Source organism: Chrysemys picta, chromosome 19 (genome assembly GCF_011386835.1).
Source record: "Chrysemys picta bellii isolate R12L10 chromosome 19, ASM1138683v2, whole genome shotgun sequence".
In the NCBI taxonomy this organism is placed as follows: Eukaryota; Metazoa; Chordata; order Testudines; family Emydidae; genus Chrysemys; species Chrysemys picta.
The window spans coordinates 4,338,044-4,356,675 of record NC_088809.1 but is presented as its reverse complement, the minus strand read 5'-3'; the positions used below and the strand labels follow the sequence as shown (position 1 = coordinate 4,356,675).

The 18,632-nt window shown below is 48.9% G+C and overlaps 1 protein-coding gene across 22 annotated transcripts in view; it reads right to left on the bottom strand.

Annotated features, from left to right (window-relative positions):
- Positions 1–18,632, bottom strand: part of RPH3AL (rabphilin 3A like (without C2 domains)) — a 105,953-nt gene that overhangs the window by 80,229 nt on the left and 7,092 nt on the right. For 3 of the 22 annotated variants that reach the window (XM_065573220.1, XM_065573231.1, XM_042857929.2), the window contains exon 2: positions 5,184–5,280. The exons of 9 other annotated variants lie outside the window; for them this stretch is intronic. The gene's annotated coding sequence lies outside the window, so the exon portion shown is untranslated. Of the gene's footprint in view, positions 1–5,183; positions 5,281–11,047; positions 11,232–18,632 lie in introns of those variants that run through there. 10 more of the 22 variants (XR_010593841.1, XM_065573217.1, XM_065573230.1 and 7 more) reach the window with 9 other exon arrangements.

Here is an 18,632-nt window from a genome sequence, read left to right as displayed (position 1 = left end):
CACATGCATCAGTGAGCAACACAGCACAGTGTGAAAAATCTGTAACTCGGATGAACTCCCTGCAGAACACCAATCAGATGGCAAAGAGCCAAAGATTCTTTTCAATTAGCCAGGCCTCTCAAGGACAGCCCAAAGCAGAGAGGTACAGGAGGCCACGTGAAGACAGCACCCAGCTAAGGCAGTCACTCATGCGATAGACTGCACAGAGCGCTTCAATCAACCAAGTCTAGATTAGAAGAGTCCTCTATGTAACTCTGCATATGCCTCTCCAAAGATGAACCACAGAAGCTTCCATCAGGAACAGGGGAAGGGAGCAGACCTTCGACAGGAAGGGATCCTCGGCAACACACAGACCCTCCCTATGACTGTCAAGGTGCAAACAAATCTCACGCGCTATGGTGAGGTGCTGTGCAGGTGACATGCATCTCTGCAGGAGCAGGCAGAGCCTGCCTGCGTATGACGAGACAAACCACAGTGCCATGCTGAGCGGCTGGATGTGGCATGGCAGAGGGCAGGATCTCACTCAGGAAGGGAGGAAAAGGTTTTTGGTTTTGTAGGTAAACGTAAAACATGCGGCTTGTCGGGAAGCAGGGAGCAACTAGAGAAAGGTGGCCGGGGGAGGCTATTAAATGTCTCCTGGGCCCTCTCAATGTATGTCTATTAAGAGACGTTACCTATGCAGAACCTCAATGGAAAACTAGCAGGAATATCACCCCTGTCTCCCACCCTGTGTCTGTCTTGTTGGTTTCGACTGTAAGCTCTGTGGGGCAGGGGCTGTGTCTGTGAAGAAAGAAGCCGTCTTCAGGGCACAGACCAATCTCTGAGCAATGGGAAGAGACCTGCATGGAGGGCAGATCATCCCCCGGTGACAAAACTGGAGTTGCCCTCTAGTGTCGTATGGATACGGTATGTTGACCAGGTTGCTGGGCTGCCTACTGCATGAACATATTGGCTTAGTATTAGGGGGCTATAAGCACAAAAGAAAGCAATAGTTCAGAATAAGCCATGCCTTGGTAAATACTTCAGGGTTGTTGAGAGACCCTGCCCCAGCGATGAGCTCTGCAGATTGTAGCTCTTGGATCCAGCCAACTTACCAAACTGGTTTGGTTGTGCATGGCAAAAGCCCAAGAGCTGACATGAATCAAGGAATTCTGGCAGCATTCAAAGGGATCCCTCTCTCAAGAGGGAAAGAAGCTGTTTGTGGGGACACAGCTGACCCCCCCAGGACCTGGTAGGGCATCTGGAGAAGCCAGGCCTGCCAAGGCTCTCATCAGAGGATGGTAAACCTTTGGGTAAGAGAGATGGGCAGGGGGTTAAAACCTTTTTTCTGTCAATGTTCCACCCCTGGTGTTGAAATAATACATCCTTTGGTTTAAGGAGGCTGCCTGGTCGCTGTATCCTCTGATCACAGACTGCCACAGAGAGCAATGCCAAGTTTTGCATCCAGGCAGACCTGCTGGGTAAGCACAACTGATACACACCCAGGGCACTGTACCCAAGGCTTGGTGTAGGACTGGCAAAATGGTGGCATTCCACTCCAGAAGAGGTGAAGGCATGAGGCCTGACACCAGATGGTGTGCATTCAGAGACCACAACGGATGGTGCAGTCAGCCCTGGAACCATGTCACCCACACCTCCTACCGCGGGGTTCTTGCGCTTTCCTGCGAGGCATCTGGGGCTGACCACTGCGAAAGACAGGAGACTGAACCAGATTGGCTTTGGCTTGGATCCAGCCTGGCAAGGACTGTGGCCCAGATCCACAAAGGTATTTAGGTGCCTAACTCCCAATGGTTTCAGTGTGGAATTAGGCACCTAAATATCTTTGAGGACATGGGCCTATGCGACTAGAGAAAAAGCAGAAGCATAAGGCTCAGGAAACAAAGGCGGAGCATGTTGTATTCAAGGGGTTTGGCTTGGAATCTTTCTTTGAGCTAATGACCCTCGCTAACACTGCAGCATCTGTTAGAAGCAGGTCCTATTGCTGGTGGACAGGGTTAATGGGCACAAAAGACTCAGTGCGCAGACGCCCTCCGCTCCAAGCAGCTTGGTCAGTGAACCTCTGGGTGTTAAGCGTCAGCACACACTGGCCTATTGCTTCTCCTCTGCAATTAGCCTGCAAAATGCAAAGAGGCTCGCCCAGAATACAAAGGGGCAGATGGAAGCTCCAGAACCGGGATTTCAGGCCACCACTGCAGATGGATTTTGTGATGGGATGTGGGGGGAGAGAGAATAGTTCTCTCTGCTCCTGGCAGTGCTGGTAGAGAACAAAGCCATCTCCCAGTTTAAAATTAATAGCGATCATGTTAAGTTACCTTCAAGAGGAATCAGCTTAGTACTTCACTCCTCTCCCACAGGCCTGTTTATTCTACAGAGAGCTATTTTTTCCCCTCTTTATTCCTCAAAGCAGGCGATTAGGCCAGGCCAGCATTGCATATGTCCCCCATTCAGCATAACGCCGTGCCTCTGGAGTCACTTACGTGGGTTAGGCACTTGGAGACAGCTCCTGATGTGTTTTCTGATGAACCAACATGATACTTACCAATGAGAGTCGGGAATGCTGGGGGGACATATTGCCACCTTCATACCTCATGCTGCAGGATGCAGCCAGAGGCAATGTACAATGATACAGCCTTGGAAACTTGGCCCTTCACAGAAGGGCGAAGGCTGTGTCTTCACTGCAAAGAAGGAGGTCCAACCTACCTGGGCCTTCTTTCCACTAGGACTTTACATTGAGATAGCTACCTTAATGTAGAAACAGACCTTCCTTTGCAGTGAAGACATAGGCTGAGCCGGCCTTCAGGGGGGACTAATTCACATGTAGTTTGGCCAATACAGCATGAAATCCTAGCAGGCCAGTTCATATAGAAATGTCCTGTATGGCCATACAAATGAGCTGCAGGAGATCTCTGACCAGCTTTGATTTGCTAATCAGCTTAGCTAAGCAGTCTCACATCTATAACAAATTTGTGAATTAGTTAGCCAATTCCTAATGTATTTATTTTTGTAAAAGACACGAGGGGCCAGCCTGAGCCAAGTTCTTGGTCTGCAGTACCTGCCCTGCTAATGCAATTAACAGGCCTCCTGCTCAATAAGCTACCAATGGGGGATGCCCTGCTTCCCCCAGGACCACCAGCTCGGCTCAGGTGCAGTTCTACCCTGGTTTTCCTTTAGTCGCTACTCGCTCAAAGATGCTGTGTAATTAGTCTCTGAGGCACACACCAGCACCCATTATCCCGAGGAAACCTTAGCAACAAGAACAAACATTCACTCAGTTACTATAACAGAGACTAAATGACTAGTAAAGAAATAAAAAGTTAAACCACGTCCTCGCCTGCTGTACTCTCCCAGCACTGACAGCGTGTATTGCAGACCTGGGTCTTCCCTCCTAGCGTCGCAGCAGTATTTCCAAATTCAGGGCCTTTTCAACAATAGGCTAATCCCAAATTCTTAAAATTGCAAGTGCGCCTAATGACAGTGCACTCCGCCAACGCTTATCTTTAAGGACGTGCTTAAATTCCAGGCCCCAAGGTGCGTACGTGCCTGGCTGAGCCCGGGTCTAATACAATAGCTCCCACCCCAGGATTTCACTTGAGACACACACACAATCTCAGCCCACCCGCCAGGGAAACAGGCAAGTGTCAGTGTCCATATTTTACAAATAAGCCAGCCTGGGGTTAAGCAGCTTGCAAGCAGTCGCACGACAAGCTGACAGGAGTTCGGAACAGCCCAACAATAGTAGGAAGTGCCCTCTTAGCACGCAGGAGGGCCGGGGACATTCAAGCCAATCAAGCAGTCAGATTAGATGAAGTTTCATAATGTCAGACTACACCATTGTGGGGGGCAGTGGGGCAGGCAGGATTGGTTTAAATGGGCCTGTCTCTCTTCCGTTTGGCCATGCAGCTGGCCTGCATGACGGTAATTACCTATCAACATTAGTCCCCAGTGCTAGTGCAAGCCGTTCGGACTGGACGGACCATCTCCCTAACGTTACGCAGGTGCTTTAGGGTTAAGACACACTCACACTCCATTTTTCAGCCAGCAGAGATTGAGGGCTGTGCAGTCAGATGCCGGAGCAATGAACCTCCATAGAAGCCTCACCAAGTTTGAGTCAATCCCATTAGAAAACCACTGTCAAATTAAACTCCTCAAAGCCCCTCCCATGATGATGACTTGATTTAAGCAGCCCCAATTAAGGTTTTTCTTTCATTCACTTGAAAACCTTCCCGTTATAAACTGAGCTCCTGTGCCCCCTCCCTGCACCCATGGGGTGTGTGTACATGGTTATGAACCTTCATCAGACAACAAGTCACCCTACTCCTTGCATCCATAGAGACCGAGATGACCAGGATCTCTCTGATAACATCAGCTGTAGCTATTCCAGCAGTGGGCTGATTTTTCATTATCACTCCTCTGAGCCTTATAACGACTCTTCCATTCCTTGCCTGCTCCCAGACATTCATCGTATTAAAAGGGCAGGCCCCACAGCTCCTCTCATACGCCAAGCCCCACCTTCCACTACCCTGCTTGGCAGGCCGCTGGTTTACAGAACACAGCTAGCAGCTGTCTCCAAAGCGATCAAACCAGATAACCATTGTGCCCTCACAGCTCCAGAGCAATCCCTCCTGCACCTCAGCAGGGCACAGAACGTGCCACAGCTCGGCTGCTGCAATGTAACTCGCAGCCCTGTGCGATACTACTGCATCCTAGCACTGGGTGTCATTTAGGTTACGCTTCGAGCCAGATATGAGCACGCAGCTACCCTAACTTCTCACGTGTCACGCTGGTTCTGAGAAGTTTCAAATATAGCTAAGAGACTGAGGTGCTGGTGCCCTTTGGAAGTTACACACTTGGAATAACCCGCACTGTCAAGATCTGTAAAACCTAATAACAAGAAGGCTTTACAGACCTCTACGTCTATGCATGATTAACTCCATAAACCTAGCACTCGCCTAATTAACTCTACAGGCCTGACTCAGAACCACAGCACTTCCACAGGAAACAAGATCCCTGTCTTAACGGCAAAACAAGCTTAGGCGGCATGGGCCAGACAAACGTACACCAGACTGGGGGCCTGCGTTCTATTTCTGCTTCTGCCACTGCACTGCTGGGCAACCTTGGTTAAGTTACTGCCCTGCTCTGTGCCTCTGTTTCCCCATCTGTAAAACAGAGATAATGATACTCACCTTTCTCTGCACATTGCTTTGAGATCTATGGATGGTAAGCACTAAATATGAAGAATAGTATATGATTGTTCTGGTTCCTCCATCCTTTGTATGGAAGCTGTGGAACATGAACAAGAATTATTTTAAATGCAGTTTTACAAAGGAGGGGGGGGGAGGGAAATCCAGAGTCAAAATGTACAAAAAGGGTCTGGCTCAAAAACTTGCCAGCCACAGTGGTCTGAACACCAAGAGCCGGTTTGTACAACCGGCCCCAACAGTACACTGAACAGCAGAGATACGAAGTGAAGCTGACACAGCATGATGGAAGCAGGCCTCTTTGCCATCACTCATCTCTGAGGCAGCAGCTTCGCAAAGAACTCCCAACCCCAGGCTGTGAAAAGAAACCTACAGTGCCAGGAAACTTTACCATGTCTCAGTTCCCTCAGATCCGCCACATTGGTAGAGGCGGTGCATTTATACAGGCAATACCCAAGTGGGTGGACAAGTATATCAGGCTGAGGGTAAGTGGCATAGGAGGTGCACAGAGGAAATTCTGACAATCATCATCTGCTAGCTTACACGACACTTCATTCCTGGTCAGAGAGATTCTTCCACTAGGACATTCAAGAGGGTTTTAATCAAAGGATCTGTGTTGTGCAGAGCACCACCTAAGAAATGCACAAAGCGCATGGGTTTGGGGTCACAAAGCTGAGCTTGACCTTTAGCTTTGAGTTGAGATGGGTCCAGACTGCAGAGATCACATGCAAACTTCTCTAAACTTTGGACAAGTTTGGCTCTGGGAGAGGAGAGGGGCGCGCGTGGGTTGGTTTGCCCCACTGCAGTTACTGGTCAGCTACGATGTTTGGGTCTACAGCAAATCCATGCAAAGTTCAGAGGACTTTGAATCCAGGGGTTGAGTTGGGTCCAGCTCTAGTTCCAAGCTCAAAATGAACCCAAGATCATCAAACAAAACTGAGCTAAATGCACTAGGATTTGCCAGACCCAGATGAGTTGGATGGAAAAAGGTTGGCACCACTTCAAGCTGAAGACTGGATTTGATGACCCAGCATCTTCTGTCCCAGCTGGAGGACAAAGGGCTGCAATGCAGTACCCAGGACACACCACATATCATGAGCGGGTTCAATTCTAGCATGTCCCTTTACCAGAGCTGCCACAGGGAGCCACCCGGATCACCCATTGCTAGGGCAGAGTCTATTTTCATTATCAAATGATTTGCCAATGGGCTTCCCCACACAGAGAGTACCAAGAATTCCAAGGTATCTAGTCCCCTTTTGATACCCAGATTATCTGAACATTAATCTCACAGAGATCTGGGTTGTTCGTTAGTAATCTAACTGCTCAGAACCAAACGCCTACGATGGATTCGATCTGGAGATGTGAGTTGCCACCTAACAGATACCAGACACAATTCATGCTACTCTCTGTCCACACAGCATTGGTGCTTGTGTTTCCACATGATCCCTGCAGTGTCTGTTAACCTGGGGCTGATTCACACTTCAAAATAAAGAGTTTCACATGTCCAACCAGAAGCAGAAACCCCCCTGATGTCAAATGGAGCCCAGGGTCGCTCTCTTTAAGGGTGTCAGGAATTTCGCTCTCTACAGCATGCCAACAGGGTCAAAGCCATTGACTGATGTCCTCATATTAAGCATGACTTTCCACGGAGAGGGGGATCACACACAAAGATCTCATCGGAGTCCAGGGACAATGAGCTCCACTGGGAAAGTGGTAGGCAAGTCCGTACAGCTTTTCTGTTAGTACCAACAAGGTCATTAACACTCTCCCAAAGGATCCAATGCTAATGAGGGGCTCTTTATTAGCCAGGTTACCTGACTAATAAGCACACACTGTAAAGAACATTCCATTAGCCAAACAGAAGGGTCCTTACAGGACATCCCTGGGGTTCAAGAAGGAGGAGAGTTGCTGTGATGTTCCACCCTACCCAGGACTTGTCCCTAGAAAGCACACCTCTCAGACCTTAGCCCTGCATCACCATGGCCAGGTGTATTTGTGCTGAGTAAATCATTCACAAATGCATCACGCTCTGCTCCTTCCCAGTCAGATGGTCGGTGAGCAGGTTCCTCTGGGGAAGGCTCAGGAGATGCCAATTAGCCTATAAACTGCCATTAGGGAGACACCTGTCCCAGTTTTGATATGCTAATGAATTCAAGGGGCCCTTGGGTTGTGGGAGGTCAGCAGAACCCACTGACCAAGCTGCAGACTAGCTTTGAGTTTCTGAGAAAGAGTTGGACCAGTGCAGGAGTGTACAGAATAGGCCGGCCTTGTCCAGAAAACTGCTGGCTGGGAGCGCTCGCAGGGTCTTTTTTTCACCTGGAGCCTTGTCTAAACCAGGAAGAGCATGTCCATTACTGACAGCAGACCCACATGAACCAGCACCAAGTAGTTTAACTGCAAGCACAGCCAAGGATGAACCATCTCCAGCACCTTTCAGAACCCTAGGGTTTGTAATTAGACCTCACGACACCACTCGGCTGTTAGGTCTTTGATGAGACCTGGGCGATATGGGGAATGAATTACTCTATGTGATTATTCCTACTCTACATGAGAAGCTTGGGGCTACCTTGGTGATCTTTCAAAAATGCACTAAACCAACAGATCCGCCAGTTACCCGAGATCCCAGCAACAACATTTAATTCTCACATACATGGCTACACATCACCCACCCTTTATGGGCAAGAGCTTTGCAGCATGCGCTGATGGAGAAACCTGGGCAACCCTGGACCAAAGTCTGTGGCTGAGTGCAGTGCAAGCTATTGCGCCACACACTTAAAAGCTGCCCATCACTACGGTTTCTGGGGACCCTTAGCAAGGCTCCACTGGCTCGAAGGGTCTCTCTACGCTTCACTGTAACCCTGGGTCTGTGGGACCAGGGTCCAGGTTGGAATAAAAGTCCCACAGCACAGCTGCAGCTGGCCTGGGTTAGCTGACCCAGTCTCGCGGAGCTCAGGCTGTGAGGCTATAAAATTGAAGCGTAGATGTTCGGGATTGGGCTGGAGCCCAGGCTCTGAGACCCACCCTTCTTGCGGGGAGATTTTTATTGCAGTGCAGTTGTACCCACAGTGTTTCCAACCCCATGTTTGAGCATCCACGCTGCATCATAAACTTTGGTTTACAATTGCTGGACCTTGGTCTCGCAGCTGTGCTAACACGTCCATACTGCCCTATGCAGACCTTCTGACTTGGGTCTGTGGCTTGAGTTGCATCCACACTGCAAAATGACAGGGCTTGGACCTGAGTAACAGCAGGACCCAGGCTCTGACCCAGGCCCCCACAGGGTCCTGGAACCTGAGTGGTTGCTGACCTGACTCAGACCGATTTGTGTGTGGACAGAAGCGGGCCTTAGATCTGAGTCAGAGTTCGGGCTTAGTGTGCCGTGCAGATGTACCCTAAATGGCTCCTCCACAATACACACCCATCCATACACAGTGTCAGATGGCTCAGCATGACTGGGCACAAGAGCCCTGGGGAGCATGCCAGGTTCACCAATATTCAGATTACCGGTGCCATTTTTGACCCCTTACTTACTATTTTTCATGCGGTTGTTCCAAATCCTCTCATTTGTGTTCAGTTAATTTCATTAAGCTAAGATCCATCTAAGCAGCCAGAAAACAAGCTCAACCTGATGCAATTCACCTTGCAGCATTACTGGAATATTTTCAGTCATGTTTTAATTAGTCACAGGTCTTGGTCGCTTAAGCATCGTGCTGTATACATCAGCTCGGCAACTCTGCAGCCCCCCTTAAGTAACCGGCAGCGAATACATCAGACTCCAAAACCAAGAGAGAGTCCTCTGAATTTTAGAAAGTCAGCCTGCTCTGCCCCCATGCAAAGGGTGTCAGTTGAATGGGACCAGGAATGGAAACACGTGTCTCTCAAAGACACAAAAGGGTTGCATGAAATACTGCTGGGGGCAGAGGATGAATTCATACAGAAAGGAGCTGAAACTTTATATAGGAAATATACTAAATCAATTAATGGGGATCAACCATCAGAACTGGCCTAGTTTCAATTAATTCTGAATAAGCTGTGGAGGAAAATGGCTGTGATCATTTCTTCCATTCTACAGCTAAGTTGATCACAGACTGATCTGCTTTTCGGGTCCTGTTTCTTCCTTTTGGAACTGAGGACTGTTTCTTTAACACAAGGATCTGGAAATCTCGCTACAGGACAGTTCCACACTTGGTGACCACTACACCCAAGCTCACATACAAATGGTAAAAGAGCTTTGCTAAGTAACCAATCTGCTTGGGTTTGGTGTGATTCGCAGTTTACAAGCCTAAAGTATGTGATGTGAACAATAAAAGTCTAATTAATAAATATTTAAACTCCAGGAGTCAAAAATGTGCATGCAACTGCAGTTGCTATGACCGCGCATGCAGATGAGATGTTTGCACACACAAATAATTAAATTGTTCTTTGGGCCTGCAAATATCTAACTCATGTGTTCAACCATGATAGCTGTCAGTGCAAATTAACTATACATGTTTTACATAGGATCCTAGACTCCCAGGCCAGATCCACAGCTAGCGTAAATCACCATTGCTCCATTATGGAGCAACGCCAGCCTACACCAGCTGAGGGACCTGCCTGGCTGAGTTTTGGAAGTCAGGACCTTACAGTGTAATGTACATGCAGCGGGCTCTGCTTCTGCTCTGGGATTTCCCTGCTAGGCTCTCACTGAAATTCTACTTTAATGCCACTGGGAGTCACATGGTGAGCAGCCCTGAGGATGGAGGAAAGTGAACAGCCTAAGATAACTAGTTAGTTTTAAATCTTCTAAGTTTGTAGCTGATATTGAAATTCCCAGCTGTGGCTAGAGCCTTTCACTGGACAATGGGTAACATGACCTTTCATGTCGCCTGCTTTGGTGAACTACAGACCCAAGAAACTCTACTCTTCATGTAAAGAGAAGCTGCACAGAAAAAGCCTGGATGATGCAGCTGATCAAGGACTTACCCAATCCTGTAAGTCATACTCCTGGGAGAAGATCTTATTCATACAGGCAACTTCAACAAAGCCACTCTAGTGAGTGAGGGATGCAGGCTCCATATACAAGATACATATACAAGATACATCAGGAGTTCCATTTTTCCTTCTTTCAGGGGTCAATCCTACAAGGTGATGAGCGCTCCGTTTCCAATTCAGCAAGAAGACTTGAGCACATGAGACCCATTGGAGTTAATGATGCGTTTAAAATTAAGAACATGCTCAAGGGCTCTGCTGGATCAGGGCCAGAGTGCTCAGCTCCCTGCAGAACTAAGCTCTCCTGCACTGCTTTGGAGTTTATTGTTGGTGACGGATCTTTGCTTCTCTACATTTTGAACAAATATGGGACAGAGAATAATAAATCACCCGGGAGAATCCGTGGAGCAACATGGAAGTTGTGAGCAGCTCCAGACTTCTCCCTCTGCTACTGCATTTCCTACCACGCGCTCCGGAGACCATCTCTACTTGTTTTGCTCCATTACAAACTCTCACACTCACATGGGAGGCATGGCCGAAGGATCAAAACCCACCAGGAAATGAGCTACTCCAGTGTGCAGCTCTATCCCACTGTCAGCAGGGCTTTGAAGGCGTCCGTGCTATTTCACTGTGTACAGCAGTATGCTTCCCATTAACAGTAGCACTAGTCACAGGGCTACACTGTGTGATTTTCTGTGCAGAAGGAACACGCTCAGGTATTCAGGGGAGACAAAGGGAAACAACAGGCCTCTCGGGAGCGCCCACGGGGAAACGACAAAGAGCAAAGCAGGGTGTTTGGATTTCTAACTAAGATCTTCTTTCTGCACACGCAAGTAAAAGAATGGCCAACTCAGAATGAGAAGACCTACGGTGAGACTCACCATGCCCACCAAGATGGTCACACGGCTCCTCAGCTGCCAGCTCCCGCGGGCAGGGACGGCGTCCTCATCTGTCGGATGAGGCGGCTGTTGTGTACTCCCGGGCAACATGAGGTGCACTCTAGACAACTTGCATTACTCAGCCCTTAAATAAATATGTGGCAGCAACCAGTGAACTGTACAGCTGGAGCTAAACAAAGGCCTGGATTTGCAGCCACGGTGGAGCTGGACTACGGATACTAATCAGGAGTCATTAAGGTCTTGTCTACATACAGCAGTTGTACCACTTTAACTATACCAGTACAAACCCCTCCTCCCCGCCCTAAGCATAGGCGCAAGTGTACTGCTATCAAGGTGCTGATCTCAAAGCTAGTAAAGGAACTGCTGTACCCCGCTAAAGCACCTTTATACTGGTATAACTGCATCTATAGTAGGGGTTGCGCTGGTATAACTATATCCATTAAAAAAACCATCCCACTCCTCACTGAAATGGTTATACTGGTACAAGAACTGTGTAGGGAGCAGAAAGCGGAGGGGCATTTCTCTCCAGTGCTCAGCATGGGGAGACCCTCCCTCTCTCGGAGGGAACCCCCTCTGATGATTTCATTCATCAGAAGGCAGGCAGTCACACCTGACAATTCACTAAGAGGCACTGATGGGACCAAAATTACTCTCCCCCTCACCCCCATGGTCTAATGGCCCACTATAGCCCAGTACTGACTGACTGGATCCTATGTATTCTCTTGGGCTCATCAGCCCTTTATTAGCAGTCCCTGTGTCCCATTACTTTATAGGTGGGTCACTTTCCAGCTCTGTGTCGTCCTTCCAATCACCCAGGAAACCAGTCAGCGCCCACGCAGGATGAAGGCTCAAGCACACAGCTGGAGATTTAATACGCTGCAGCCCATTTTTCCAGTTGCCCGGAGAAAACACACACAGCACAAACATTTTCGACTGGTCATTTTAAAGATTTTTCCATAACATCAGATACTGAAATTAGCAAATCAACCATGAACAGAAGGCAGCGGTCGAACAAATACGCAAGGCAAGAGAACACTCCGATACAGAGAGCGAGTGAGCTGGCCTGGTTTACGTACACTCTGCTTTAATGGGGAGAAGGTTAGAGAGACAGAGAGAGAGAGAGACAGAGAGAGAGAGAGAGACAGAGAGAGAGAGAGAGCCCCCTCCACCCTTTGTCTGTCTTGTCTATTTCAACGCTAAGCTCTTTAGGGCCAGAATTGTCTCCTATTACCCATTTATACAGTACCTAGCAGAGTGGGGCCCTGATCCCAGCTGGGATCCCGTGGCGCCACTGTAATTCAACAACAGAACGAAACAAGAACAAAACCCACCCTCTAATAACATAAAGTAACTACAACAGCCAATCGTTTTTGAACCGTGCCCTACACACTTGGGGATAAAACTTGACAGAGAGCACTCTGTCCTTCTGACAACACATCGAGAAGACCCGTGCTAAAATCCAGTCGAGAGCTGGACTCCTCTCCAAGACTGCTGGCCACTCATGGGGCACCAGCACGCAACCCGATGGACATCTACCAATGCCCTAATTACTGCATCTGCCAAATGCCTTGCGGGCTCCAGTCATTTATGTGGCAAGTTGGACTCAATGACCAACTCTGCCCTTCGTATCATCACTGGTGCGACCGAGACAATGCCAGTCTCCAACCTTTTGGTCCCAGCGGGCATTGCCCCCAGGCGATTAGGTGTGAAGGCAGGGCCCTGGCTGTATTGCTGCATGCAGGCAACAATCGGTACAGCTTACTTCATGATTTCAACTTAAGATCTCATAAAAAATGAGGGCTACAGTCAAGATGCCCCTTTTCTGAAATAGCTAAGACTCTCTGACAGTACATCAGAGAGGACCGTTCAATGGAACAGCGGCAATAGGTGGCACAGGACTATATTTTGGAGCCATGGTATACTTCCTGGCAGACAGACAATGCAGATCGCATCCCCTAGTCTCTCCAGATCAGTTCTCATGCGCCCCTGAGAAATACAAGAACCAAAAGATCCTTTTTCATTGCAACAGGATACACTGTGGTCACAGGCAGCTGAACTTAAATCTTTACCACTGGGGTTTCTTGAGCTTGCCATCCTGGCCCTGTAGAGCTCAAGAACAAACAGCATGGCATCTGGTTCTTACTGAACCGAAACCAGTTTGCCCAGCTGCCCTGAGAAAACAAGGTGGCTCTACAAACCCTGGTCTAATCCTCCAAGGCTAGGAGAAGATTGTAAAGGCTCGTGCCAGACAGCACCTACCTGGCCAGCAGGGCCAGGCTCAGAGGCAATGCCGAGAATAAGTGCTCCCCCAGGTGGGTTTATAGCCCTGCCCTCCAGAGGTCCTGGGGCACGGCAATTCTCTTTGCTTAGCCAGCAGGAGTCTCCTGAAGGAAATGCTGACAAGCCCAACCACTGTATGCAGTGATGGTGTAGCCATGTGGGTTTCAGGGTATTAGAGAGACAAGGTGTGTGAGGCAATATCTTTCACTGGACCACCTGCTATTGGGGAGAGAGAGAAGCCTAATTGCTATCAGTGGGGCACTCTTGGGAGCCAGCATGCGTTAACCCCTGCCTCGCCAGGCCCCACATGGGTAACCTGCACCGCCTCCCTCAATATCTCTGTAACAGAGGGGTGGTGGCTTCATTTAACAGTTTTCAAATACCCCCCCCAACCCTGCAGCTTTTTGCACCCAGCTCCTGAGATTAACGCCATTCAATGGAAATAATTGGGACACAGCACCAATGTCATTTAACACCCTGCTTCCTGCTTCACTGCCCTGTTCAGCAGCTCGCCTGGGAGCTGGACACGCTTCTGATGGAGGCAGTAGTGCCAGCCACTGGCTATTCACTAATAGGGACACGACGCCTTTCACTGTCTAGAAAGTGCATCCCACACAGCACCGAAAACAACGCCGCCAGCAAGGGGCTCCCACATCCAAAGTGCTTCAGTTTCGCTTTCTGAGACACACTGATCACATGGGAATGACTACAGTGACCACAGGGTATGGGCATCGGAACAGGGCTGTCTCGCCTTGTGGGGAAGAGGGGGCAAGGAGTCAGGTATTGGGGTGCTAGGCTAAGCGCTGGGAAGAAACATTATCTAGAACAGCAGTTCTCAACCAGGGGTCCACAAGCCCTTTCAGGGGGTCCACGGGACCCCCTGGCTGAAACCCAGAGCGCAAGCCCTGACACGCACCGCCGCGGGGCTGAAATCCTAAGGCCTGGTATCCCTCACCACATAGCTGAAAACCTGAGAATCTGGAGCCCCCCGATGCGGGGCTGAAAATCTGAGCCCCGGCACCCACCATTGCGGGGCTGCAACCTCGAGCCCCTGTGCAGCGCCCCCCATCACGGGGCTGAAACCTCGAGACCCATCACGGGGCTGAAATCCTGAGCCCCAGTATCCCTCGCTGCAGGGCTGAAACCCCGAGCACTGGTCTCCCTTCTACCCCACTGCCATAGGTGCCGACTCTGGGTGCTCCAGGGATGGAGCACCCACGGGGAAAAATTGGTGGGTGCTCTGCACCCACTGGCAGCTCCCCGCCCCGCCCCAGCTCCGCCTCCTCCCCTGAGTGCACCGTGTCCCCGTTTTTCCCCCTAGCTCCCAGCGCTTGCCGCCACGAAACAGCTGTTTTGCACGGCAAGCACTGCGAGGGAGGGGGGAGGAAGGGGAACGCAGCGCACTCGGGGGAAGAGGCGGGGCCAGGGCAGGGATTTGGGGAAGGAGTCCAATAGGGGCAGGGAGGGGGCGGAGACTTTGGGGAAGGGGTTGGAATGGGGGCAGGGCAGCAGGGGGCAGGGCAGGGATGGAGTCGGGGCGGAGTCCCGAGGGGGGGTCACACACAGCCCCTAGCTACCCTCTCCCTGCATCCTGAGCTCCCCCCTGCCAACACACTGCCCCTAGCTCCCCCCTCCCTGCACCCTGAGCTACCCCCCGCCCGCACACAGCCCTTAGCTCCCCCCTCCCTGTACCCCGAGCTACCCCCTGCCCATGCACAGCCCCCAGCTACCTCCTTCCTGGACCCTGAGCTACCCCCTGCCCACACACAGCCCCCAGCTACCTCCTCCCTGCACCCTGAGCTACCCCCCACCCACCCACAGGCCCTAGTTACCCCCTCCCTGTACCCCGAGCTACCCCCTGCCCACACACAGCCCCTAGCTACCCCCTCTCTGTACCCTGAGCTCCCCCCTGCCCACACACAGCCCTTAGCTACCCCCTCCCTGCACCCTGAGCTACCCCCTGCCCACACACAGCCCTTAGCTACCCCCTCCCTGTACCCCGAGCTACCCCCCTGCCTGCACACAGCCCCCAGCTACCTCCTCCCTGGACCCTAAGCAGTCTTCAAATTTTTTTAGCTGAACCCCCAGACAGGCTGGGTGGTCTGTGGAGGTGGCACTGCCTCCCTGGACACTTTTTGCAGAGCTGGCCCAAGCCCCCCAAAAATAGAAGTCAAATTAAGCCTATGCCCGAGGTCCCACAGCCAGGCCAGAGCCCCAAGTCCCCACCACCTGTCCCCTGCTGGGCCCTGGAGTTTTTATAGCATGTTGAGGGGGGTCTCAGAAAAAGGTTGAGAACCCCAATCTAGAAGTTAGACAAAGCATGAGGAGTCGGGAAGACCCATAAGTTCTAGTCCCAGCTCTGGGAGATATAGATTTTAAAGCAGGGAACTGCTACTCAGGACTCTTGGGTTCTATTTCCAACACAGCAGCTGCTATCCTGCGTGACTCTGCTCCCTCCGGTCATTTTTGTATCTCTGTCAAATAGCCACTGGTAGACTGTGAGAACTGAGTTACATTTGTAATATGCTTGGAAATCTTTGGATAACAAGAAAAAATTATTATCTCAACGAGCAAATTATCCATTGAACAACAGAGGGTCCCATTCTAAAAAACAGAATTCTTCACATGAAGGAGCAAATGGAGTTTTCAAAGTGCAGTTACTACACAGATGAAAGGACAGGGGAGATTTGCTTCCTGTCCTGGATTGTTGGCAACAGAGTAAAAGAGAATATTTGGAACCCACTGATGCTATAAAAGGCCTGGTCTACAGCCTTTCCACATCAATAAGAGCCCTTGTTTGTGTGAAGGGCTGCAAATCAGGTAAAGTTTCATGCCCAAAGCATGTGTACATGACAGGCCAATATTAACTCAGCTGGTCTGCTTTACAGGTCTGCATTTTGGGACCTAATATACACTGCTTGTGTGACCAAAAGGCTGAGAATAGTTCCTTTTATATTATCTATTGCTGTTGCTTTGTCTCCACTCCCTAGCAGGTCATTGCAATACACACACCTCACTTTACAATTCAAAAGCGCCAAACAAACATTAATTAGTGCTCAGAAGGGTGCAGTGACTTGCCCAAGGTCACACAGGGAGTCAGTGGCACCAGAGCCAACGAGAACTCAGGAAGAACTGCTGTAACACAAACAATAACAAGAGACCATTAATTCTCCCCGATTTACACTGATCATCAACCAAAGTACAAACTGGGAACTTTCTTCAGGGCGTGAGGGTCAGAACTGGTGAATGCTGCTGTAAGTCACTGTCATTCTGAGCTTCCATTCCCCTTCGAAACGTGATCCATCCCTTCTAAGCTAATTGCTTTACAGCACATAAACAACCCTTTTACGAAAATGTTACTCTGATCCTTTCAGCTGTCAGACAGTCAATTTTTACTCTTCCCTAGAACTGTTTTGTTTTTTTCATAAGGAGATTGATAATTCAATCGCTAACCTAAAAGAAACCTGTCCTGCCCACTGGAAAATGTAATAAAGCCAGAACAATTTTTTAAAAAGCAATTAGGTTTCCTGGCCAATAAATCTCCCGTTTCACCACCTGTAAAAACCAACTCCTCACTCTGATCCACTGTTTTCTTTACATGTGTTTCAGTTCCAGCTATCTCAGTCTTCATGTTCCCCCCCATAACCTGGATTGGTCTCTAGTGGCGTTTAAAATATTTCATAGGGTGATTTTTTTATGGGCCCAGTTTGATAGCACTAAGTCCAGCTCCCACACTTTTGAAGTACAGAAGTCAGACCTATTTTGGTTTGAATTGGACCCTTAGGAGAAATCCAAAAGTGACTTCTCAGCGTGGTTGCATCTGGAGCTGAGAAGTATATTGACTCCCTGCATTAAGGAAGAGTGAAATTCTGCCCACTGGATCACACTTTGGCCCACTGCACTGCGCTGCTCAGTAAACACACTAAGATATCAGATCACAACTACGCAACATCACCATCACAATTCAACACCAGGACATCAACTGGAACGCCATTTAGCAAGTATCCAGTTCTGCAAGGCTGCATTTCAGTACCCTACCAACTGCTGTCTACTGGACAGATACAAGAACTGCTCAAATGTGTCATATGCCCTGTATTGCTAGCAGAGATTCTCTTGGATCTCATTTGTTGAAAACCCTTGTTTTAGAGCAGTAAGACCTGAGGGTGATCTCTGCTTCTCCTGTGAAGTACCAAATGGTCATAGCAACAACCATGAAGTCTGACTTGGCTACTACAATATATTAAAGGGGGGATCCCAATCCCATTAAAGCCACTGGGAATTTTGCCACTGACTTCAGCTACCACAGGAACCCTAATGCACCAGATCTAACTAAGGCAATGAGAGACATCACTGTTGTTGCTGAGTAATTGGAATGTTTTTTCCTTACTGGTCGCAGAAATACTACTATAGTCGGATCTCAGCAAACATTACCGTCCAGGCACCAGTTTACATTAAATAGTCAACACACTTACTCTGAAACTTGCTTAAGATAGTTGGGATTTTGCCTGATTCCATGGACTAATAAAACAACCACACACATATACACGGTCTCTGTAAGGAGTCACTTTTCAAAGCCAGATTATACTTCCACTCTGCTGTGGATGAAGGGCCTGCAATTTTTTCTCCCTAGTAGCAACAATTCTACATGGGTGGATAAACTAGTAATTTTACAAGCAATCAGAATATGGGAATTAATCACAAACCTCCGCAGTCAGAGGTGCCGGCCTGTTGCATTCATCAGATTTCATACTGAACTGTGGGTCGTCATGACAACCCTATTTCAAAAGAGGACAAGTACATTGCTACCTTTACTTCATTTTACATTCATAATGCGGGCAGCTAAGATTAAAGGAGACAGTGGGAACACTTAAGCAAATTTGAGGATTGATCTAGCAATCCTTACTCACATTAGTCCTCCAACTGATTTGAGTGATTATACTCTTGAGAGCAAGGTTTCAAGAATGGGCCTTTATCTTAAATTGTGATATTTTAAAATCTTATATTATTACCTAACCCTAAAAATGTTTATGCCTCCATGTAAAATATACACAACCTGAACTAATATTTATTACATACACACATACCAATAAGCATATTACAAATAGTACTGATAGATTAGTTACAGTGAAATTACCCTTATATTGATAAAGGAGTGGACCAGTATTAAGGATCCATAATTCCATATTGGCACTGCTCCAAAACAGAAGATTAGAATGAGTTTACAATAAAACTTTGATTTACTGGGATTTGATTTATAACACCTTGGTACCCTTTGTTAAATGCATTC